This window comes from Nerophis ophidion, linkage group LG11, assembly GCF_033978795.1.
Source record: "Nerophis ophidion isolate RoL-2023_Sa linkage group LG11, RoL_Noph_v1.0, whole genome shotgun sequence".
Classification (NCBI taxonomy): domain Eukaryota; kingdom Metazoa; phylum Chordata; class Actinopteri; order Syngnathiformes; family Syngnathidae; genus Nerophis; species Nerophis ophidion.
The window spans coordinates 13236128-13259425 of NC_084621.1; positions in this window are offsets into that span (position 1 = coordinate 13236128).

The window sequence follows — 23298 nt, forward strand, 5'->3', positions numbered from 1 at the left end:
TGGGGTTGCTATCTCCGCTACAATCGGGCGGAAGGCGGTGTACGCCCTGGACAAGTCGCCACCTCATCGCAGGGCCAACACAGATAGACAACATTCACACACTAGTTTGGCTCGTTGTTCACAAGCTATCCATACACTTAGGTCAAACAGAATCCATCCTATTTGGGTCTCACATCAACATTGATAAAGTCAGTGACTTCACTATAAAAGTGGTTGACATTGTTATCACCTACCTAGATTCCATTCTAGAGGCTAATCTTTCCTGTGATAAAATGGCAACCAAGGTAATCAAAAAGGTCAACCAATGAACAATATTTCTCTACAGAATCTCCTCTCTGATCAACAAAAGCACCTTGAAGATTCTAGCGGGAACTCTCATTCAACCCTTTTTTGATGACTTATGCACCTCCTGGTACCCCGGCACCTCCAAAACCCTCAAATCTAGACTCCAAACATCCTGGTCAGGTTACTTCTAGACCTCCACCCCAGATCACACCTCACTCCTACCCACTTCTCCAAAGTGGGCTGACTCAGGGTGGAGGACAGAGTCAAACAACTTGCACTGAGCCTGGTCTATAAAATCCGCTACACCTCCCTGATACCCAAGTACATGTCAAATTACTTCCTTAACGTAAATGACCACCATAACCACAACACCAGGGGGAGCTCCACAAACCACGTTAAACCCAGATTCCCATCTGACAAAGGTCTTAACTCATTCTCTTTCTATGCCACATCAATGTGGAATGCACTCCCAACCGGTGGAAAAGTAAGTGCATCTCTATCCTCCTTCAAAACCGCACTAAAAGAACACCTCCAGGCAACTACAACCCTAGACTAACACCCTCCCCCCTCCACGGATTGTAAATAATCAAATGTCTATACTTGTTCTTATGCTTTCTGAACTCACTATGTTCACTGCTGGCTGTACATATCCTACCAAGTCAGACCTAGACTGCTTCAATGTCCATTTCTCAGATGATATAATTGTTGATGCTGATATCAACCAAACCTAACCCCCTCCCCCCTCAGATTGTAAACAATGTAAATAATTCAATGTATGTATTTAACCGGTGGTCTTTTCCTCCGCGTTGTGTGGATTTTATGGAACACGACCGACTGATAATAAACACAATACAATTGTCGTGAATAACTTTTTGCCATCGTCGAGCCCATCTCCCGTTATCGTAGGCAAAAGGGCGGAGTTACATACAACAGTGAAATAAAAACATACCTGATGATACCCAGAATACAATTGTCGGGAATAACTTTTTGCCATCGTCGAGCCCCCACACAAATATAATAACAAACAAGAAAGTAAACTTAAATGCTTAACAAGAAAATACATTTTCTGTCGTCGTTTTTTCCCGTTATCATAGAAAAAAGGGAAGCTGGAAGGCGTGTCCAACACATACTTAAAGACAGGTGTCACAGTAACTATTGCAGTAGGAGGGACAACGAGACAATGGTTCCACATTGACAAAACATCAAACAATATTCAGGTATTTACATGCAACTTACACATTTTGTGTAATTATAACAACATTATAAAATAATAGAGGTGTAACGGTACATAAAAATTTCGGTTCGGTACGTACCTAAGGTTTAGAGGTCACGGTTCGGTTCATTTTCGGTACAGTAAGAAAACAACAAAATATACATTTTTGGGTTATTTACCAAATTTGTAAACAATGGCATAACATACATATTCACACAGGGTCCATTGCCAGGGTTAATGTGGTCAACATATATAAAATAACAACTAAATAAGATAAGGCTTAGGATAGTTTCTTAACAAAACCTTTCTACATATAAAGGGCTTTTTTTGATTGATTGATTGAGACTTTTATTAGTAGATTGCACAGTACAGTACATGTTTCGCACAATTCAATCAATCAATCAATGTTTACTTATATAGCCCTAAATCACTAGTGTCTCAAAGGGCTGCACAAACCACCACGACATCCTCGGTAGGCCCACATAAGGGCAAGGAAAACTCACACCCAGTGGGACGTCGGTGACAATGATGACTATGAGAACCTTGGAGAGGAGGAAAGCAACGGATGTCGAGCGGGTCTAACATGACCCTGTGAAAGTTCAATCCACAATGGATCCAACACAGTCGCGAGAGTCCAGTCCAAAGCGGATCCAACACAGCAGCGAGCGTCCCGTTCACAGCGGAGCCAGCAGGAAACCATCCCAAGCGGAGGCGGATCAGCAGCGCAGAGATGTCCCCAGCCGATACACAGGCAAGCAGTACATGGCCACTGGATCGGACCGGACCCCCTCCACAAGGGAGAGTGGGACATAGAAGAAAAAGAAAAGAAACGGCAGATCAACTGGTCTAAAAAGGGAGTCTATTTAAAGGCTAGAGTATACAAATGAGTTTTAAGGTGAGACTTAAATGCTTCTACTGAGGTGGCATCTCGAACTGTTACCGGGAGGGCATTCCAGAGTACTGGAGCCCGAACGGAAAACGCTCTATAGCCCGCAGACTTTTTTTGGGCTTTGGGAATCACTAATAAGCCGGAGTCCTTTGAATGCAGATTTCTTGCCGGGACATATGGTACAATACAATCGGCAAAATAGGCTGGAGCTAGACCGTGTAGTATTTTATACGTAATTAGTAAAACCTTAAAGTCACATCTTAAGTGCACAGGAAGCCAGTGCAGGTGAGCCAGTACAGGCGTAATGTGATCAAACTTTCTTGTTCTTGTCAAAAGTCTAGCAGCCGCATTTTGTACCAACTGTAATCTTTTAATGCTAGACATGGGGAGAACCGAAAATAATACGTTACAGTAGTCGAGACGAGGCGTAACAAACGCATGGATAATGATCTCGGCGTCTTTAGTGGACAAAATGGAGCAAATTTTAGCGATATTACGGAGATGAAAGAAGGCCGTTTTAGTAACGCTTTTAATGTGTGCCTCAAAGGAGAGAGTTGGGTCGAAGATAATACCCAGATTCTTTACCGTGTTTAATTGTCAAATGTTAGAGTTGTATTATTAAATAGAGTTCAGTGTCTAGCAGGACCGATAATCAGCATTTCCGTTTTTTTGGCGTTGAGTTGCAAAAAGTTAGCGGACATCCATTGTTTAATTTCATTAAGACACGCCTCCAGCTGACTACAGTCCGGCGTGTTGGTAAGCTTAAGGGGCATGTAGAGTTGGGTGTCATCAGCATAACAGTGAAAGCTAATACCGTATGTGCGTATGATGTCACCTAGCGGCAGCATGTAGATGCTGAAGAGTGCAGGGCCAAGGACCGAACCCTGGGGAACTCCACACGTTACCTTAACGTAGTCCGAGGTCACATTGTTATGGGAGACACACTGCATCCTATCAGTAAGATAAGAGTTAAACCAAGACAGGGCTAAGTCTGACATACCAATTCGTGTTTTGATACGTTCTAATAAAATATTATGATCGACGGTATTGAAAGCAGCGCTAAGATCGAGGAGCAGCAACATAGATGACGCATCAGAATCCATCGTTAGCAATAGATCATTAGTCATTTTTGCGAGGGCTGTCTCCGTGGAGTGATTTGCCCTGAAACCACTAAATAGTAACAGCCCAATAAGTTTTTCAACTTGTTTAAGTCGGGGTCCACGTTCATCAACACCGCCACCTTGGCAGTAAGAGGAGATATGGGCTCATTGTTCTTCCACCTTAGAAGTGGGTCAAAATCTAGTTTATAATGCAACTTGGACTTAAATCTGCTGCTATAAAAACATTTGTTATTGCTTTAGCCCTGCCTGACTCGCCGAGGAGAGCCTGCTTGGATGCGGTGGTGACGCTTCAAATGGGTTAGCATGTGTAATGAGAGTAGCGTATGTGGCCTTTTAATATGTCACAGCATGTGAGGTGAGTGTGTGGGCGAGCGAGGTGAGGGAGCGGTAGAGGCTAGTGTTTTGTTGGATTGGCTGTGTGCAAGACATCAATAAAGCCACGATTTGCAACTAATCGCCGGACTCTTCATTTACCCTGGAGTCCGGAGCTGTGGAGACCCACTGCCGGGTAGAGTGAAGGGTGTTGCCCCTGAGTATACATAAGCCCTGGAGGAGTGTCTCCCCTGCGCTCCTCGACTACGGTTGGGGAGCCGGAAGCAGGAAAGGTGCAACACATGTTTGACGTGTTGTCAAAAGCAGCTGCTGAACAATGTCGGCAAACCTCCGTCCTCCATTGTTGTATCGCGCAGCCATAGTGTTCCCAAATGGGAGATCTTAACGAGGCAGGAGGGTCTCCCAGCTCTGGCTTTTACATGTTGTCCTAGCCCGGTCGCTGCAAGCATGTGAACTCATTTGGTACACCTCCAAACCGAACCAAAGCGGTTCAATACAAATACACGTACCGTTACACCCCTATAAAATACATTATTCACAAGACGTAATTGACCCTGTTACATATAAATGGGTTAAAGAAATGGGTTGTACTTGTATAGCGCTTTTCTACCTTCAAGGTACTCAAAGCGCTTTGACACTACTTCCACATTTACCCATTCACACACACATTCACACACTGATGGAGGGAGCTGCCATGCAAGGCGCCAACCAGCACCCATCAGGAGCAAGGGTGAAGTGTCTTGCTCAGGACACAACGGACGTGACGAGGTTGGTACTAGGTGGGGATTGAACCAGGGACCCTCGGGTTGCGCACGACCACTCTTCCACTGCGCCACGCAAAAGTACTTTTGTAAAAGTAGATTCTGCTTCTTCAAGGTACTTTTTTTTTTTTTTTTCCCCCAAAAGTAGATTATGCTTGTTCAAGGTCCTTTTAAAAAAAGTAGATTATGCTTGTTCAAGGTACTTTTTTAAGTAGATTGTGCTCGTTCAAGGTACTTAAAAAAAAAAATAGACTATGCTGGTTCAAGGTACTTTATTTATTTATTTATTTTTTTTAAGATTATGTTATTTCAAGGTACTTAAAAAGAGTAGATTATGCTTGTTCAAAGTACTTTTTTTTTTTAAGTACATTATGCCTGTTCAAGGTACTTAAGAGAATAGATTATGCTTGTTTAAGGTACTTTATTATTTTTTTAAAGTAGATTATGCCTGTTAAAAGTACTTTTCGTAAGTACATTATGCTTGTTCAAAGTACTTTTTTTAAGTAGATCATGCTTGTTCGAGGTACTTTAAAAAAAAGAATAGACTATGCTGGTTCAAGGTACTTTATTTTCAATTTTTTTTTAAATAGATTATGCTTATTCAAGATATTTAAAAACAAGTAGATTATATATTTTTTAAAGTAAATTATGCCTGTTCAAGGTACTTAAGAAAATGGATTATGCTTGTTTAAGGTACTTTTTTCTTTTTTTTAAGTAGATTATGCTTGTTCAAGGTACTTTATTATTATTTTTAAGTAGATAATGCTTGTTAAAAGTAGTTTTTGTAAGTACATTATGCTTGTTCAAAGTACTTTTTTAAGTAGATTATGCTTGTTCGAGGTACTTTTAAAAAAAGAATAGACTATGCTGGTTCAAGGTACTTTATTTTTATTTTTTTTAAATAGATTATGCTTATTCAAGATATTTAAAAAAAAGTAGATTATATATTTTTTAAAGTAAATTATGCCTGTTCAAGGTACTTAAGAAAATGGATTATGCTTTTTTAAGGTACTTTTTTCTTTTTTTTAAGTAGATTATGCTTGTTCAAGGTACTTTATTTTTTTTTTTAAGTAGATTATGCTTGTTAAAAGTAGTTTTTGTAAGTACATTATGCTTGTTCAAAGTACTTTTTTTAAGTAGATTATGCTTGTTCAAGGTACTTTTCTGTAGAGTAGATTACGCTTGTTCATGGGTACTTTTTTAAGTAAATGATGCTTGTTTAAGGTACTTTTTTCTTTAAAAAAAAATTTATTATACTTGTTCAAGGTACTTTAAAAAAAATGTAGATTATGCTTGTTCAAGGTGCTTTTTTAAAGTAGATAATGCTTGTTCAAGGTGATTTTTTAAAGTAGATAATGCTTGTTCAAGGTACTACATTTTTTGTTTAGTTTTTTAGTAAATTATGCTTGTTTAAGGTACCTTTTTTTTAAGGAGATTATACTTGTTCAAGGTACTTTTTTAACTAGAGATTATGCTTGTTCAAGGTACTTTTTTAAGTAGATTATGGTTGTTGAAAGTACTTTTGTAAAAGTAGATCATGCTTCTTCAAGGTACTTTTTTTTTTTTTCCCAAAGTAGATTATGCTTTTTCAAGGTCCTTTAAAAAAAAAAAAAAGTAGATTATGCTTGTTCAAGGTAGTTTTTTTAAGTAGATTGTGCTTATTCAAGGTACTTAAAAAATAATAATACACTATGCTGGTTCAAGGTACTTTATTTTTAATTTTTTAAATAGATTATGCTTATTCAAGATACTTAAAAAAAGTAGATTATGCTTGTTCAAAGTACTTTTTTTTTTTTTTTAAGTAAATTATGCCTGTTCAAGGTACTTAAGAAAATAGATTATGCTTGTTTAAGGTACTTTTTTTCTCTTTTTAAGTAGATTATGCTTGTTCAAGGTACTTTATTATTTTTTTAAGTAGATTATGCTTGTTAAAAGTACTTTTTGTAAGTACATTATGCTTGTTCAAAGTACTTTTTTAAAATAGATTATGCTTGTTCGAGGTACTCTTCTGAAGTGTAGATTATGCTTGTTCAAGGTACTTTAAAAAAAAAAGTAGATCATGCTTGTTCAAGGGTACCTTTTTAAGTAAATAATGCTTGTTTAAGGTACTTTTTTTCTTCTTTTTTTTTTAAATAGATTATGCTTGCTTAAGGTACTTTAAAAAAAAAGTAGATCATGCTTGTTCAAGGGTACCTTTTTAAGTAAATAATGCTTGCTTAAGGTACTTTTAAAAAAAAGTAGATCATGCTTGTTCAAGGGTACCTTTTTAAGTAAATAATGCTTGTTTAAGGTACTTTTTTTCTTCTTTTTTTTTTAAATAGATTATGCTTGCTTAAGGTACTTTAAAAAAAAAGTAGATCATGCTTGTTCAAGGGTACCTTTTTAAGTAAATAATGCTTGTTTAAGGTACTTTTTTTCTTCTTTTTTTTTTAAATAGATTATGCTTGCTTAAGGTACTTTAAAAAAAAAGTAGATCATGCTTGTTCAAGGGTACCTTTTTAAGTAAATAATGCTTGCTTAAGGTACTTTAAAAAAAAAAGTAGATCATGCTTGTTCAAGGGTACCTTTTTAAGTAAATAATGCTTGTTTAAGGTACTTTTTTTCTTCTTTTTCTTTTAAATAGATTATGCTTGTTTAAGGTACTTTTAAAAAAAAATGTAGATTGTGCTTGTTCAAGGTACTTTTTTAAAGTAGATTATGCTTGTTCAACGTACTTTATTTTTTAAGTAGATAATGCTTGTACAAGGTCCTTTTTAAAAAAAAAAAGTACATTATGCTTGTTCAAGGTACTTTATTTTTTTGTTTTGTATACTATGATGATTAACTTGTGTGATGACTGTATTATGCTGATAATATATATTTGTACCATGAATTGATTAACGTGGACCCCGACTTAAACAAGTTGAAAAACTTATTGGGGTGTTACCATTTAGTGGTCAATTGTACGGAATATGTACTGTACTGTACTATCTAATAATAAAAGTTTCAATGGTGAATTTTCTTATTCTATTGGCAGATAATTTTGCTTAGTTCAAGTAAAATACACCTAATTTTTTGTATTTTTTTCCCTTGTTTTTGAACACTGACTTATTGCAGTGTGGGATGTTGTCGTGCTAGCAGTTGCTAGTGTCTGCATACATGCCGAGACAGCTGACTTGCATTAGAGTTGTTCCAGATGATGTCCCCTCCTAGTAAGTGTCAGTCTGGGCTATTTTGGACATGATTGACAAGACTTATCGGGTCTCCTGTGTCCATTATGATGCATGCAGGCGAGGAGCAGACATACACACTGCAAAAACTCAACTCTAAGTAAGATGAAATATCTCAAATAAGGGCGATATTTGCTTATTTTCTGTCTGATAAGATCAGTCTTCTCTATAAGCAGATTTTATGTTAGTTTTTTACAAGTTTTCCTTGCCCTTTTGTGGGTTCTTCCGAGGATGTTGGAGTCGTAATGATTTGTGCAGTCCTTTGAAACATTTGTGATTTGGGGCTATATAAATAAACATTGATTGATTGATGTTTTAAGGGTATGGTCCTAAATGATCTCAGTAAGATATTACAGGTTGTTGCTGAGATTTGATGAGCTATATTGAGTAAAACATGCTTGAAACTAGAATATCAACTGTGTCATCAACACTCACAAGTAGAAAACTCCTCTTTTAAAGTAATCTTCTCTTACTTCAAGCATGAAAAACAAAATCATGATGTATGCATATCATTATGTCAAGATAATGGCCCCAGCATTTACTTCATCAAAATACAACAAGCCACTGGGAACTGATTTTTATTGTTTTCAACCCTTTTGAAATTGGGATAATGTTCCCCTTTAAGGTAGTGCTTAAGAAATAAATCAATACATGGTCAATGTTTAACTATTGTTAAATACGATTCGTTCAGGGACGGCGTGGCGCAGTGGGAGAGTGGCCGTGCCTGACCCGAGGGTCCCTGGTTCAAATCCCCACCTAGTACCAACCTCGTCACGTCCGTTGTGTCCTGAGCAAGACACTTCACCCTTGCTCCTGATGGGTGCTGGTTGGCGCCTTGCATGGCAGCTCCCTCCATCAGTGTGTGAATGTGTGTGTGAATGGGTAAATGTGGAAGTAAATAATAAATAAATGGGTTGTACTTGTATAGCGCCTTTCTACCTTCAAAGTACTCAAAGCGCTTTGACACTACTTCCACATTTACCCATTCACACACTGATGGAGGGAGCTGCCATGCAAGGCGCCAACCAGCACCCATCAGGAGCAAGGGTGAAGTGTCTTGCTCAGGACACAACGGACGTGACGAGGTTGGTTCTAGGTGGGATTTGAACCAGGGACCCTCGGGTTGCGCACGGCAACTCTTCCACTGCACCACGCCGTAGTGTCAAAGCGCTTTGAGTACCTTGAAGGTAGAAAAAGCGCTATACAAGTACAACCCATTTATCATTTATTTAAGAATATTTCTATTTTTTTTTCTACCAAGAAAAAAACCACTTATTAGTGAGAATATACTTTTTTCATGCTATTTTTGGGTTCATTGATGTTAGCTCATTTTACTTGTTTTACTGAGTCCTGACAAGCCATTTTTTCTTGTTCTATTGGCGGATAATTTTGGATAGTTCAAATAAAATACCCATCATTTTTGTATTTTGTTTTCTTGTTTTTGAACACGGACTTTTTGCAGTGCAGGAACGTCTCATTCATCTGATGCATAAAACCGGCTTATTCCACTTCGAACCACAACAGAGCTATAAACAAAATGCGGCTGCTAGACTTTTGACAAGAACAAGAAAGTTTGATCACATTACGCCTGTACTGGCTCACCTGCACTGGCTTCCTGTGCACTTAAGATGTGACTTTAAGGTTTTACTACTTACGTATAAAATACTACACGGTCTAGCTCCATCCTATCTTGCCGATTGTATTGTACCATATGTCCCGGCAAGAAATCTGCCTTCAAAAGACTCCGGCTTATTAGTGATTCCTAGAGCCCAAAAAAAGTCTGCGGGCTATAGAGCGTTTTCCGTTCGGGCTCCAGTACTCTGGAATGCCCTCCCGGTAACAGTTCGAGATGCTACCTCAGTAGAAGCATTTAAGTCTCACCTTAAAACTCATCTGTATACTCTAGCCTTTAAATAGACCTCCTTTTTAGACCAGTTGATCTGCCGCTTCTTTTCTTTCTCCTATGTCCCCCCCTCCCTTGTGGAGGGGGTCCGGTCCAATGACCATGGATGAAGTACTGGCTGTCCAGAGTCGAGACCCAGGATGGACCGCTCGCCTGTATCGGTTGGGGACATCTCTACGCTGCTGATCCGCCTCCGCTTGAGATGGTTTCCTGTGGACGGGACTCTCGCTGCTGTCTTGGATCCGCTTGAACTGAACTCTCGCGGCTGTGTTGGAGCCACTATGGATTGAACTTTCACAGTATCATGTTGGACCCGCTCGACATCCATTGCATTCGGTCCCCTAGAGGGGGGGGGGATTGCCCACATCTGAGGTCCTCTCCAAGGTTTCTCATAGTCAGCATTGTCACTGGCGTCCCACTGTGTGTGAGTTTTCCTTGTCCTTTTGTGGGTTCTTCCGAGGATGTTGTAGTCGTAATGATTTGTGCAGTCCTTTGAGACATTTGTGATTTGGGGCTATATAAATAAACATTGATTGATTGATAAACTGTTTTTTTGCTGTGTTTTTTTTTTTTTTTTTTTTTTACACACATTTCCCTCAACAAGATGTAAAGCAGCGTCCACTACTTTGTGCAACGTGACCTCGCTGCTGCAATGTTGGCAGCCCCGGCCGGAGGGTGCAGCTGACGTATCCTGTTCCTGGTTCGATGCCACCATGCGTCAACAAATCTACACAGCCAATTGATTTATTTTTAAATGCATAATCTTCTGGGTTTCTGGGCGTGGGGTCCATGGAGCTAACGCACTTCTCAGAGGTGTGTGTGTGTGTGTGTGTGTGTGGGGGGGGGGATTATAGGATGCTATTTTTAGGGAGGTGTCAGTGAAGGCAGTGTTGAGGTTTCAGGAATACGTTAATGCAGAATGAAGGCCGGGACAATATTAAAATAGTGGAATTTCTGGATGTGAGAATAATTACATGTCAACTTTTATGCTTGAAAGGCCATTCAGTGCTGTAGTTATTATCTATTGTTTCCAGGCTGTGCTTTTATTTCCGCACACAACTTGTATTTAAAAAAAAAAAAAAAATGTAAACATACCATAGACCTGCTAATCTGTGTTCTCAGCTGTTGTTTGCCAGTGACAGTCACAGGTTAGACCTAAGAGGTGTGCTCTCACCAGTCTTAAAACCGAAGCTGATGTTTTGAAAGAGACTGTTATGTATTGGGCGATCACTTACTGGAGTCCACTTCTACAATATCTGGTATCAATCACCAGCAGAGTGGGTTTTAAGAATAGACTAAGAGCAGAAGTATCGCGGAGAGAGATTATTCTAGATCAGACCTGGCCAGTTAAGCTTTTCAATCTGGCCCGCCGGACACTCTGAACTATTTTTTTTTAGATCTTTAAGATGGAAAGTGTAGCTGCCATTATGATGTGTAGTCATGTTTTATAATGAACGTAAGTCTTCAACTGTACTAAGTATTTCAATGGTTGGAATCTGCGCTTTTGCATGATATACTACTTACCATGGTAATATAATTAGTTACTATGGTCATCTAATTAGTTAGTATGGTCTCTAATGAGTTACTATCGTCATCTAATGAGTTACTATGCTCATCTACTTAGTTACTATGGTCATCTAATTAGTTACTATGGGTATCTAATGAGTTACTATGGTCAACTCATGAGTTACTATGGTCATCTACTTAGTTACTATGCTCATCTACTTAGTTACTATGGTCATCTTATTAGTTACCATGGTAATATATTTAGTTACTATGGTCATCTAATTAGTTACTATGCTCCTCTACTTAGTTACTATGGTCATCTAATGAGTTACTATGGTCATGTAATGAGTTACTATGGTCATCTACTTAGTTACTATGGTCATCTAATTAGTTACTATGGTCATCTAATGAGTTACTATGGTCATGTAATGAGTTACTATGGTCATCTACTTAGTTACTATGGTCATCTAATTAGTTACTATGCTCATCTACTTAGTTACTATGGTCATCTAATTAGTTACTATGCTCATCTACTTAATTACTATGGTCATCTAATTAGTTACTATGCTCATCTACTTAGTTACTATGGTCATCTAATTAGTTACTATGCTCATCTACTTAGTTACTATGGTCATCTAATTAGTTACTATGGTCATCTAATGAGTTACTATGGTCATGTAATGAGTTACTATGGTCATCTACTTAGTTACTATGGTCATCTAATTAGTTACTATGCTCATCTACTTAGTTACTATGGTCATCTAATTAGTTACTATACTCATCTACTTAGTTACTATGGTCATCTAATTAGTTACTAAGCTCATCTAATTAGTTACTATGCTCATCTACTTAGTTACTATGGTCATCTAATTAGTTACTAAGCTCATCTAATTAGTTACTATGCTCATCTACTTAGTTACTATGGTCATCTAATTAGTTACTATGCTCCTCTACTTAGTTACTATGGTCATCTAATGAGTTACTATGCTCATCTACTTAGTTACTATGGTCATCTAATGAGTTACTATGGTCATGTAATGAGTTACTATGGTCATCTACTTAGTTACTATGGTCATCTAATTAGTTACTATGCTCATCTACTTAGTTACTATGGTCATCTAATTAGTTACTATGCTCATCTACTTAGTTACTATGGTCATCTAATGAGTTACTAAGCTCATCTAATTAGTTACTATGCTCATCTACTTAGTTACTATGGTCATCTAATTAGTTACTAAGCTCATCTAATTAGTTACTATGCTCATCTACTTAGTTACTATGGTCATCTAATTAGTTACTATGCTCCTCTACTTAGTTACTATGGTCATCTAATGAGTTACTATGCTCATCTACTTAGTTACTATGGTCATCTAATTAGTTACTATGGTCATCTAATTAGTTACTATGGTCATGTAATGAGTTACTATGGTCATCTAATGAGTTACTATGGTCATCTACTTAGTTACTATGGTCATCTACTTAGTTACTATGCTCATCTAATTAGTTACTACGCTCATCTAATTAGTTACTATGGTCATCTCATGAGTTACTATGCTCATCTAATTAGTTACTATGGTCATCTAATGAGTTACTAAGCTCATCTAATTAGTTACTATGCTCATCTACTTAGTTACTATGGTCACCTAATGAGTTACTATGGTCATCTAATGAGTTACTATGGTCATCTAATGAGTTACTATGGTCATCTACTTAGTTACTATGCTCATCTAATTAGTTACTATGCTCATCTAATTAGTTACTATGCTCATCTAATGAGTTACTATGCTCATCTACTTAGTTAATATGCTCATCTAATTAGTTACTATGCTCATCTAATTAGTTACTATGGTCATCTAATTAGTTACTATGCTCATCTACTTAGTTACTATGGTCATCTAATTAGTTACTATGGTTATCTAATGAGTTACTATGGTCATCTAATGAGTTACTATGGTCATCTAATTAGTTACTATGGTCATCTAATTAGTTACTATGGTTATCTAATGAGCTACTATGGTCATCTAATGAGTTACTATGGTCATATAATGAGTTACTATGGTCATCTAATGAGTTACTATGGTCACCTAATGAGTTACTATGGTCATATAATGAGTTACTATGGTCATCTAATGAGTTACTATGGTCATCTAATGAGTTACTATGGTCATCTAATGAGTTACTATGGTCATCTAATGAGTTACTGTGGTCATCTAATGAGTTACTATGGTCATCTAATGAGTTACTATGGTCATCTAATGAGTTACTATGGTCATCTAATGAGTTACTATGGTCATCTAATGAGTTACTATGGTCATCTAATGAGTTACTATGGTCATCTAATGAGTTACTATGGTCATCTAATGAGCTACTATGGTCATCTAATGAGTTACTATGGTCATCTAATGAGTTACTATGGTCATCTAATGAGTTACTATGGTCATCTAATGAGTTACTATGGTCATCTACGTCACAGCAGCTCAGACGAGGCACCAAGCAGTGTGGGCGGGAAGCGTTTCCACAGAGGCGGAAGGAGACTTTCACAACAAAGTTCTAAATCTTAGTGATGTATCAGATTGTAGGTGGCTTTGTTTGTTGCGTTTCACTCGATTGTAAAATATGTCGCTCGAAAGTGGGTGTGATGTTCATATTTTGTCAATATTTAGTGTTTTATCCTTAATAGAAAACATGTAAAATTCCATTATGTTTTGTAAGGCTGTCTATCGTAACGTTTTTAGCATTCAATCTGACATTATTGTGAGGTTTTGTATTATTGTGTTTTATTAAATAGATACATTTTGTTCTTTAAATGTGGCCCTCGAGTCAAAATAATTGCCCAGGCCCGCCCTAATGGGTTGTAAAAAGAACTTATGCACAGTTTTGGTGCAAAGAATGACATGTTAGGTCGAAGGAAGTGTTTCAAATGTAGAAAGAGGTCCTAATATGACCCCTTTAAGGTCACAGTTCTACATAGTGCTTCTTTAACAGGCATGACACTTGACTTTCAACTTGACCACAATTAGTCACATACTTACTTCCCTGGCGTCTGTCTGCTCTGGGAATAGGACTAAGTAGCATCACATGCGCCTCGCAGTGTTCGCCTGAAAGATTTATGGTTGTACTATCTGCTCGACCTCTTAGGGAGTAGACTTACTATCCCCTGGCAAATATGAAACAGGAAGGTGGACAGTGGCGTAGTCAGGCCAAAGAATGATGGCTTTTACCTGTGTAGTGCTTTTCTACCTTCAAGGTGCTCAAAGCGCTTTGACACTACTTCCACATTCACACACTGATGGCGCTAACCATTCACACACACACATACACATTCACACACTGATGGCGCTAACCATTCACACACATTCACATGATGGTGCTAACCATTCACACACACACACACATTCACACACTGATGGCGCTAACCATTCACACGCACATTCACACACTGATGGCGCTAACCATTCACACACACATTCACACACTGATGGCGCTAACTATTCACACACACATATTCACACACTGATGGCGCTAACCATTCACACACACATTCACACACTGATTGCGCTAACCATTCACACACACATTCACATGATAGTGCTAACCATTCACACACACATTCACACACTGATGGCACTAACAATTCACACACACATTCACATGATGGCAACTAACTATTCACACACACACATTCACACACTGATGGTTCTAACCATTCACACACACATTCACACACTGATGGCGCTAACCATTCACATACACACATTCACACACTGATGGTTCTAACCATTCACACACACATTCACACACTGATGGCGCTAACCATTCACATACACACATTCACACACTGATGGCGCTAACCATTCACACACATTCACATGATGGCGCTAACCATTCACACACACACACACACACATTCACACACTGATGGCGCTAACCATTCACGTACACATTCACACACCGATAGCGCTAACCATTCACACACACATTCACACACTGATTGCGCTAACCATTCACACACATATTCACACACTGATGGCGCTAATCATTCACACACACATTCACATGATGGCGCTAACCATTCACATACACACATTCACACACTGATGGCGCTAACCATTCACACACATTCACACACTGATGGCGCTAACCATTCACACACATTCACATGATGGTGCTAACCATTCACACACACACACATTCACATGATAATGCTAACCATTCACACACACACATTCACACACTGATGGCGCTAACCATTCACACACACATTCACATGGTAGTGCTAACCATTCACACACACACATTCACACACTGATGGCGCTAACCATTCACACACACATTCACACACTGATGGCGCTAACCATTCACACTGACGGCACTAACAATTCACACACACATTCACACACTGATGGCGCTAACCATTCACACGCACATTCACACACTGATGTAGATAACCATTCACACACTGATGTAGATAACCATTCACACACACATTCACACACTGATTGTGCTAACCATTCACACACACATTCACATGATGGCGCTAACCATTCACATACACACATTCACACACTGATGGCGCTAACCATTCACACACTGATGGCGCTAACCATTCACGTACACATTCACACACCGATAGTGCTAACCATTCACACACACATTCACACACTGATTGCGCTAACCATTCACACACATATTCACACACTGATGGCGCTAATCATTCACACACACATTCACATGATGGCGCTAACCATTCACACACACACATTCACACACTGATGGCGCTAACCATTCACACACACACACATTCACACACTGATGGCGCTAACCATTCACACACATTCACATGATGGTGCTAACCATTCACACACACACACATTCACATGATAATGCTAACCATTCACACACACACATTCACACACTGATGGCGCTAACCATTCACACACACATTCACATGATAGTGCTAACCATTCACACACACACATTCACACACTGATGGCGCTAACCATTCACACACACATTCACATGATGGCGCTAACTCTTCACACACACACATTCACACACTGATGGCGCTAACCATTCACACTGATGGCACTAACCATTCACACGCACATTCACACACCGATGTAGATAACCATTCAGACACACATTCACACACTGATTGTGCTAACCATTCACACACATATTCACACACTGATGGCGCTAACCATTCACACACACATACACATGATAGTGCTAACCATTCACACACACACATTCACACACTGATGGCGCTAACCATTCACACACACACATAATGGCGCTGACCATTCACACATACACATTCACACACTGATGGCGCTAACCATTCACACACACACATACACATGATGGCGCTAACCATTCACACATACACATTCACACACTGATGGCGCTAACCATTCACACACACACATTCACACACTGATGGCGTTAACCATTCACACACACATTCACACAATCATTGGTACTTTAACTTGAAATGACCTACCCCACTCGAGATAAGAATGTGGGGTCCTTTGGGGGACGTCACAGCCGCCAAAAAGGCTGAGAGCTGGACCTCTGCTCAGTGTTGACGCTCACGCCGCCTAGAAAGCCCCCAAGCCCGCATTAAGCTGTCTGCTCAGCAACAGACACTTGTGCTGGTCTCAGATGACAACACATTGACCAAAGGCCACGGGACCTTTCTGAATCTCTGTCCGAGCTGACAGAAACTCTCGGTTTTTTTAAAGTTAAAGTGCCAATGATTGTCTCACACACACACACACACACACACACACACACACACACACACACACACACACACACACACACACACACACACACACACACGGTATGATGAAATTATTCTCTGCATTTGACCCCTTAATAACCCCCTGGGAGGTGAGGGGAGCAGTGGGCAGCAGGGGTGGCCGCGCCCAGGGATCGTTTTTGGTGATTTAAGCCCCAATTCCAACTAGGACTGGGCGATATATCGATATACTCGATATATCGCGGGTTTGTCGATATAGAAAATGACTATATGGTGATATTGGAGTATACCTTCTCACGCAGTTGCTTTTAGCTGCGGGCATTACACTACAGGCTCTTCTCACTCTTTCTTGTCTCTCCTTCTCACAGAGACGTAAAACAAGCGCACCTTCTTACATACGTCACCTCATACGTCACATACGTCAACGCCCTCGCGGAGCAGAGAGGTAGCGGCATGGGTGACGTTAGCTGTGGTGCTAGCGGTAATACGAAAAAGAGAAGGTGCGAATCTGGTAACAAATGAAGGAAGAAGTAATTCCCAAGAAAAACAGCAGGGGGTCCATCGTCTTGGCTTCAAGCGGGAAGATGTCGAACAGACAACCGTAATTTGTCAAGTGTGGGCTGCAAAAACGTTGCTACAAAAAGTAGCATTACTGCTAATATGTAGCATCTTTTGAAAAATCACCTGCTAGAACAGGGGTCGGGAGTCTTCTTGGCCGAGAGAGCCATGAATGCCAAATATTTTAAAAATGTATTTCCGTAATATAACACTGAATACAACTTAATGCGTGCATTTTTAAGTAAGATTGGCATTTTTAGGGTACAATAAGTCTCTTATTCTTTTTTACTAACATTGCTATACTGAAGCTAATCAATAATAAATACAATACTTCTTAATATTAATGCGACTTCTTGAACGGGTGTGGTAGGAAACGGATGGATGGATTAAAATGCATTACAGTGTTTTATATTTTGAATGTTATATTTAAATAGGTTGATTGGCAACACTAAAATTGGCCCTAGTGTGTGAATGTGAGTGTGAATGTTGTCTGTCTATCTGTGTTGGCCCTGTGATGAGGTGGCGACTTGTCCAGGGTGTACCCCGCCTTCCGCCCGATTGTAGCTGAGATAGGCGCCAGCGCCCCCCGCAACCCCAAAAGGGAATAAGCGGTATAAAATGGATGGATGGATGTTATATTTAACACTGTGATACTCAGTGCGATTCTTAATTATATACCAAGTTCACGGATGTCAGCTAAAATTTATCCGAGAGCCAGACGCAGTTTACCATGAATCGATTAACGTGGACCCCGACTTAAACAAGTTGACTAACTTATTCAGGTGTTACTATTTAGTGGTCAACTGTACGGAATATGTACTGAACTGTACAATCTACTAATAAAAAATTAAATCAATCAATCGAAGTCATCAAAAGAGCCACAGGTTCCCTACCCCTGTGATAGAGAATGAAGAGTGCATACTCCGCATGTCAACATCTCTGTTCGGTGCCACACCAACTAAATGATAAATAAATGATAAATGGGTTGTACTTGTATAGCGCCTTTCTACCTTCAAGGTACTCAAAGCGCTTTGACACTACTTCCACATTTACCCATTCACACACACATTCACACACTGATGGAGGGAGCTGCCATGCAAGGCGCTAACCAGCACCCATCAGGGTGAAGTGTCTTGCTCAGGACACAACGGACGTGACTAGGTTGGTACTAGGTGGGATTTGAACCAGGGACCCTCGGGTTGCGCACGGCCACTCTCCCACTGCGCCACGCCATTTCCAGATCAACACCGTATGAAAAAAATAGTCAACAACAGAAGGAGATAAAGTCCGCAGGAACCTACCACATAGCGAAGGACATATCAATCAATCAATCAATGTTTACTTATATAGCCCTAAATCACTAGTGTCTCAAAGGGCTGCACAAACCACTACGACATCCTCGGTAGGCCCACATAAGGGCAAGGAAAACTCACACCCAGTGGGACGTCGGTGACAATGATGACTATGAGAACCTTGGAGAGGAGGAAAGCAATGGATGTCGAGCGGGTCTAACATGATACTGTGAAAGTTCAATCCATAATGGATCCAGCGGATCCAACACAGCAGCGAGAGTCCCGTTCACAGCGGAGCCAGCAGAAAACCATCCAAAGCGGAGGCGGATCAGCAGCGCAGAGATGTCCCCAGCCGATACACAGGCAAGCTGTACATGGCCACCGGATCGGACCGGACCCCCTCCCCAAGGGAGAGTGGGACATAGAAGAAAAAGAAAAGAAACGGCAGATCAACTGGTCTAAAAAGGGAGTCTATTTAAAGGCTAGAGTATACAAATGAGTTTTAAGGTGAGACTTAAATGCTTCTACTGAGGTAGCATCTCGAACTTTTACCGGGAGGGCATTCCAGAGTACTGGAGCCCGAAATGAAAAAGCTCTATAGCCCGCAGACTTTTTTTGGGCTTTGGGAATCACTAATAAGCCGGAGTCTTTTGAACGCAGATTTCTTGCCGGGACATAAGGTACAATACAATCGGCAAGATAGGATGGAGCTAGACCGTGTAGTATTTTATACGTAAGTAGTAAAACCTTAAAGTCACATCTTAAGTGCACAGGAAGCCAGTGCAGGTGAGCCAGTACAGGCGTAATGTGATCAAACTTTCTTGTTCTTGTCAAAAGTCTAGCAGCCGCATTTTGTACCAACTGTAATCTTTTAATGCTAGACATGGGGGGACCTGAAAATAATATGTTACAGTAATCGAGACGAGGCGTAACAAACGCATGGATAATGATCTCAGCGTCTTTAGTGGACAGAATGGAGCGAATTTTAGCGATATTACGGAGATGAAAGAAGGCCGTTTTAGTAACGCTTTTAATGTGTGACTTAAAGGAGAGAGTTGGGTCGAAGATAATACCCAGATTCTTTAGACATACACTATTTGATTTCCTATTATGTAGCTAATGTTTATTTGTTTTTTATTGAAATATCTTGTGTGACATCATGCACAAAAGTGCACTTTATTTGTTTCAACCTATTGTAGTGGCGTTCTGTACAAAAAGTGCACTTTAATTTAGTGTTGTTTTGATATGTCATCTTAGTGACATCATGCACACAAGTGCACTTTATTTGGTTTGAACTATTGTAGTGACGTTCTGTACAAAAAGTGCACTTTAATTTAGTGTTGTTTTGATACGTCATCTTAGTGACATCATGCACAAAAGTGCACTCTATTTGGTTTAAACTATTGTAGGGGCGTTCTGTACAAAAAGTGCACTTTAATTTAGTGTTGTTTTGATATGTCATCTTAGTGACATCATGCACACAAGTGCACTTTATTTGGTTTAAACTATTGTAGTGGCGTTCTGTACAAAAAGTGCACTTTAATTTAGTGTTGTTTTGATATGTCATCTTAGTGACATCATGCACAAAAGTGCACTTTATTTGGTTTAAACTATTGTAGTGACGTTCTGTACAAAAAGTGCACTTTAATTTAGTGTTGTTTTGATATGTCATCTTAGTGACATCATGCACACAAGTGCACTTTATTTGGTTTAAACTATTGTAGTGGCGTTCTGTACAAAAAGTGCACTTTAATTTAGTGTTGTTTTGATACGTCATCTTAGTGACATCATGCACAAACGTGCACTTTATTTGTTTTAAACTGTTGTAGTGGCGTTCTGTACAAAAAGTGCACTTTAATTTAGTGTTGTTTTGATATGTCATCTTAGTGACATCATGCACACAAGTGCACTTTATTCGGTTTAAACTATTGTAGTGACGTTCTGTACAAAAAGTGCACTATAATTTAGTGTTGTTTTGATACGTCATCTTAGTGACATCATGCACACAAGTGCACTTTATTCGGTTTAAACTATTGTAGTGACGTTCTGTACAAAAAGTGCACTATAATTTAGTGTTGTTTTGATACGTCATCTTAGTGACATCATGCACAAAAGTGCACTCATAGCTTGTTTTAAAATGTCTCTGACAATCTTGCACTTTCTGTTTTGGAAATGACATGAATGTTTGTGCCACTGCTTAATAAATGTTTAGTAAATACACTTTTAGTTGTGATTTCCCTCTCTGCATGAAAGTTTAAAAGTAGCATATATGAATGCAGTATGAAGAAGAATGTTTGAATGTAGACACATAGAATCATCATACTGCTGTGATTATATGTGTCAAGTGTTCATTCAAGGCTAAGGCAAAGTATCCAGATATATATGGTGTATCGTGATATGGGCTAAAAAGATGGAGATATTAAAAAAAGGCCGTATCGCCCAGCTCTAATTCCAAGCCCTGATGCTGAGCTCCAAGCAGGGAGGTAATGGCTCCCATTTTTATAGTCTTCGGTATGATTTGGCCGGAGTTTGAACTGTATTTCCACGGGAGATGGAAACTCCGTGCAGGAGCAGAGGTCCAGCTGGAAGTATCTTCCCCAGGGGGCTGCAGGCCATCAAGGGTGGTCTCAGCTGCCGGGTGATTGTCACAACCTGTCGCTGGCACTTTAAAGACTCCCAAATGTCCTGTGATGCATCCAACTTGGGAGTATTTCAGGAGTCTGACCTCAGCGGTGCATGATAATGCCTCACTTGTGGCTGTTTGAATAAAAAGTGCTGGGAGAAAGCGGCAAAAGATTTATCGGCTCAGGCGGCGTTTATTTTATGGCTGCAGTTGTGTGGTGAAGGACCAGCTCCTTTGTTCACTGGCCTTCAAAATGATGCACTTTTCATTCTGCTGTTATGACATAATTTGTTTTCCCTCGGGATCTTTCTGTGATGAGGTGGCGACTTGTCCAGGGTGTACTCCACCTTCCACCCGAATGCAGCTGAGATATGCTCCAGCAACCCCTGAGACCCCAAAAAGGACAAGCGGTAGAAATGGATGGATGTTTTAAAGTTTGAAATGTATTTAGATGTTGATTTCTAAAGGATTTAGATCTTTTTAAACATATGTTTTTAGAGGTTTTTAGTTTTAAATGTTTTTTTTTTTAAATATGTTTTTTTTTTTTGAGGTTTTTAGTTTGTCAATGTTTTAGTTATCAGATGTTTTTATTTTTTAAATGTTTTTAGTTTTTCAACGTTTTAAATATTTTTGTTTTCAGAGGTTTTTAAAGTCACACGGTGAAACAGGGGTTAGTGCATCTGCCTCACAATACGAAGGCCCTGAGTAATCCTGGGTTCAATCCCGGGCTCTGGATCTTTCTGTGTGGAAATTGCATGTTTTCCCGTGAATGCGTGGGTTCTCTCCGGGTACTCCAGCTCCCTCCCACCTCCAAAGACATGCACCTGGGGATTGGCCCCTCCCACCTCCAAAGACATGCACCTGGGGATAGGCTCCTCCCACCTCCAAAGACATGCACCTGAGAATAGGCCCCTTCCACCTCCAAAGACATGCACCTGGGGATAGGCCCCTCCCACCTCCAAAGACATGCACCTGGGGATAGGCCCCTCCCACCTCCGAAGACATGCACCTGGGGATAGGCCCCTTCCACCTCCAAAGACAAGCACCTGAGGATAGGCCCCTCCCACCTCCAAAGATATGCACCTGGGGATAGGCCCCTCCCACCTCCAAAGTCATGTGCCTGGGGATAGGCCCCTCCCAACTCCAAAGATATGCACCTGAGGATAGGCCCCTCCCACCTCCAAAGACAAGCACCTGAGAATAGGCCCCTCCCACCTCCAAAGCCATGCACCTGGGGATAGGCCCCTCCCACCTCCAAAGACAAGCACCTGGGGATAGGCCCCTTCCACTTCCAAACACATGCACCTGGGGATAGGCCCCTCCCACCTCCAAAGACATGCACCTGGGGATAGGTTAATTGGCAACACTAAAGGGTCCCTAGTGTGTGAATGTGAGTGTGAATGTTGTCTGTCTATCTGTGTTGGCCCTGCGATGAGTTGGCGACTTGTCCAGGGTGTACACCGCCTTCCGCCCGAATGCAGCTGAGATAGGTGCAACCCCAAAACAGACAAGAAAAATGGATGGATGGATGTAAAATAAAATAGAAATTGGCTATATGCCATGATTATCATGTTTTATTTTTGTTCATATACTGATTAATATAGTGAAAAATAGTCAATACAAATGAAATAATAAATACAGTTTTGCTCAATTGACTTAGTTGTGATTTCCCTCTCTGCATGAAAGTTTAAAAGTAGCATATATGAATGCGGTATGAAGAAGAATGTTTGAATGTAGACACATAGAATCATCATACTGCTGTGATTATATGTGTCAAGTGTTCATTCAAGGCTAAGGCAAAATATGGAGATAAATATGGTGTATCGTCACATGGCCTAAAA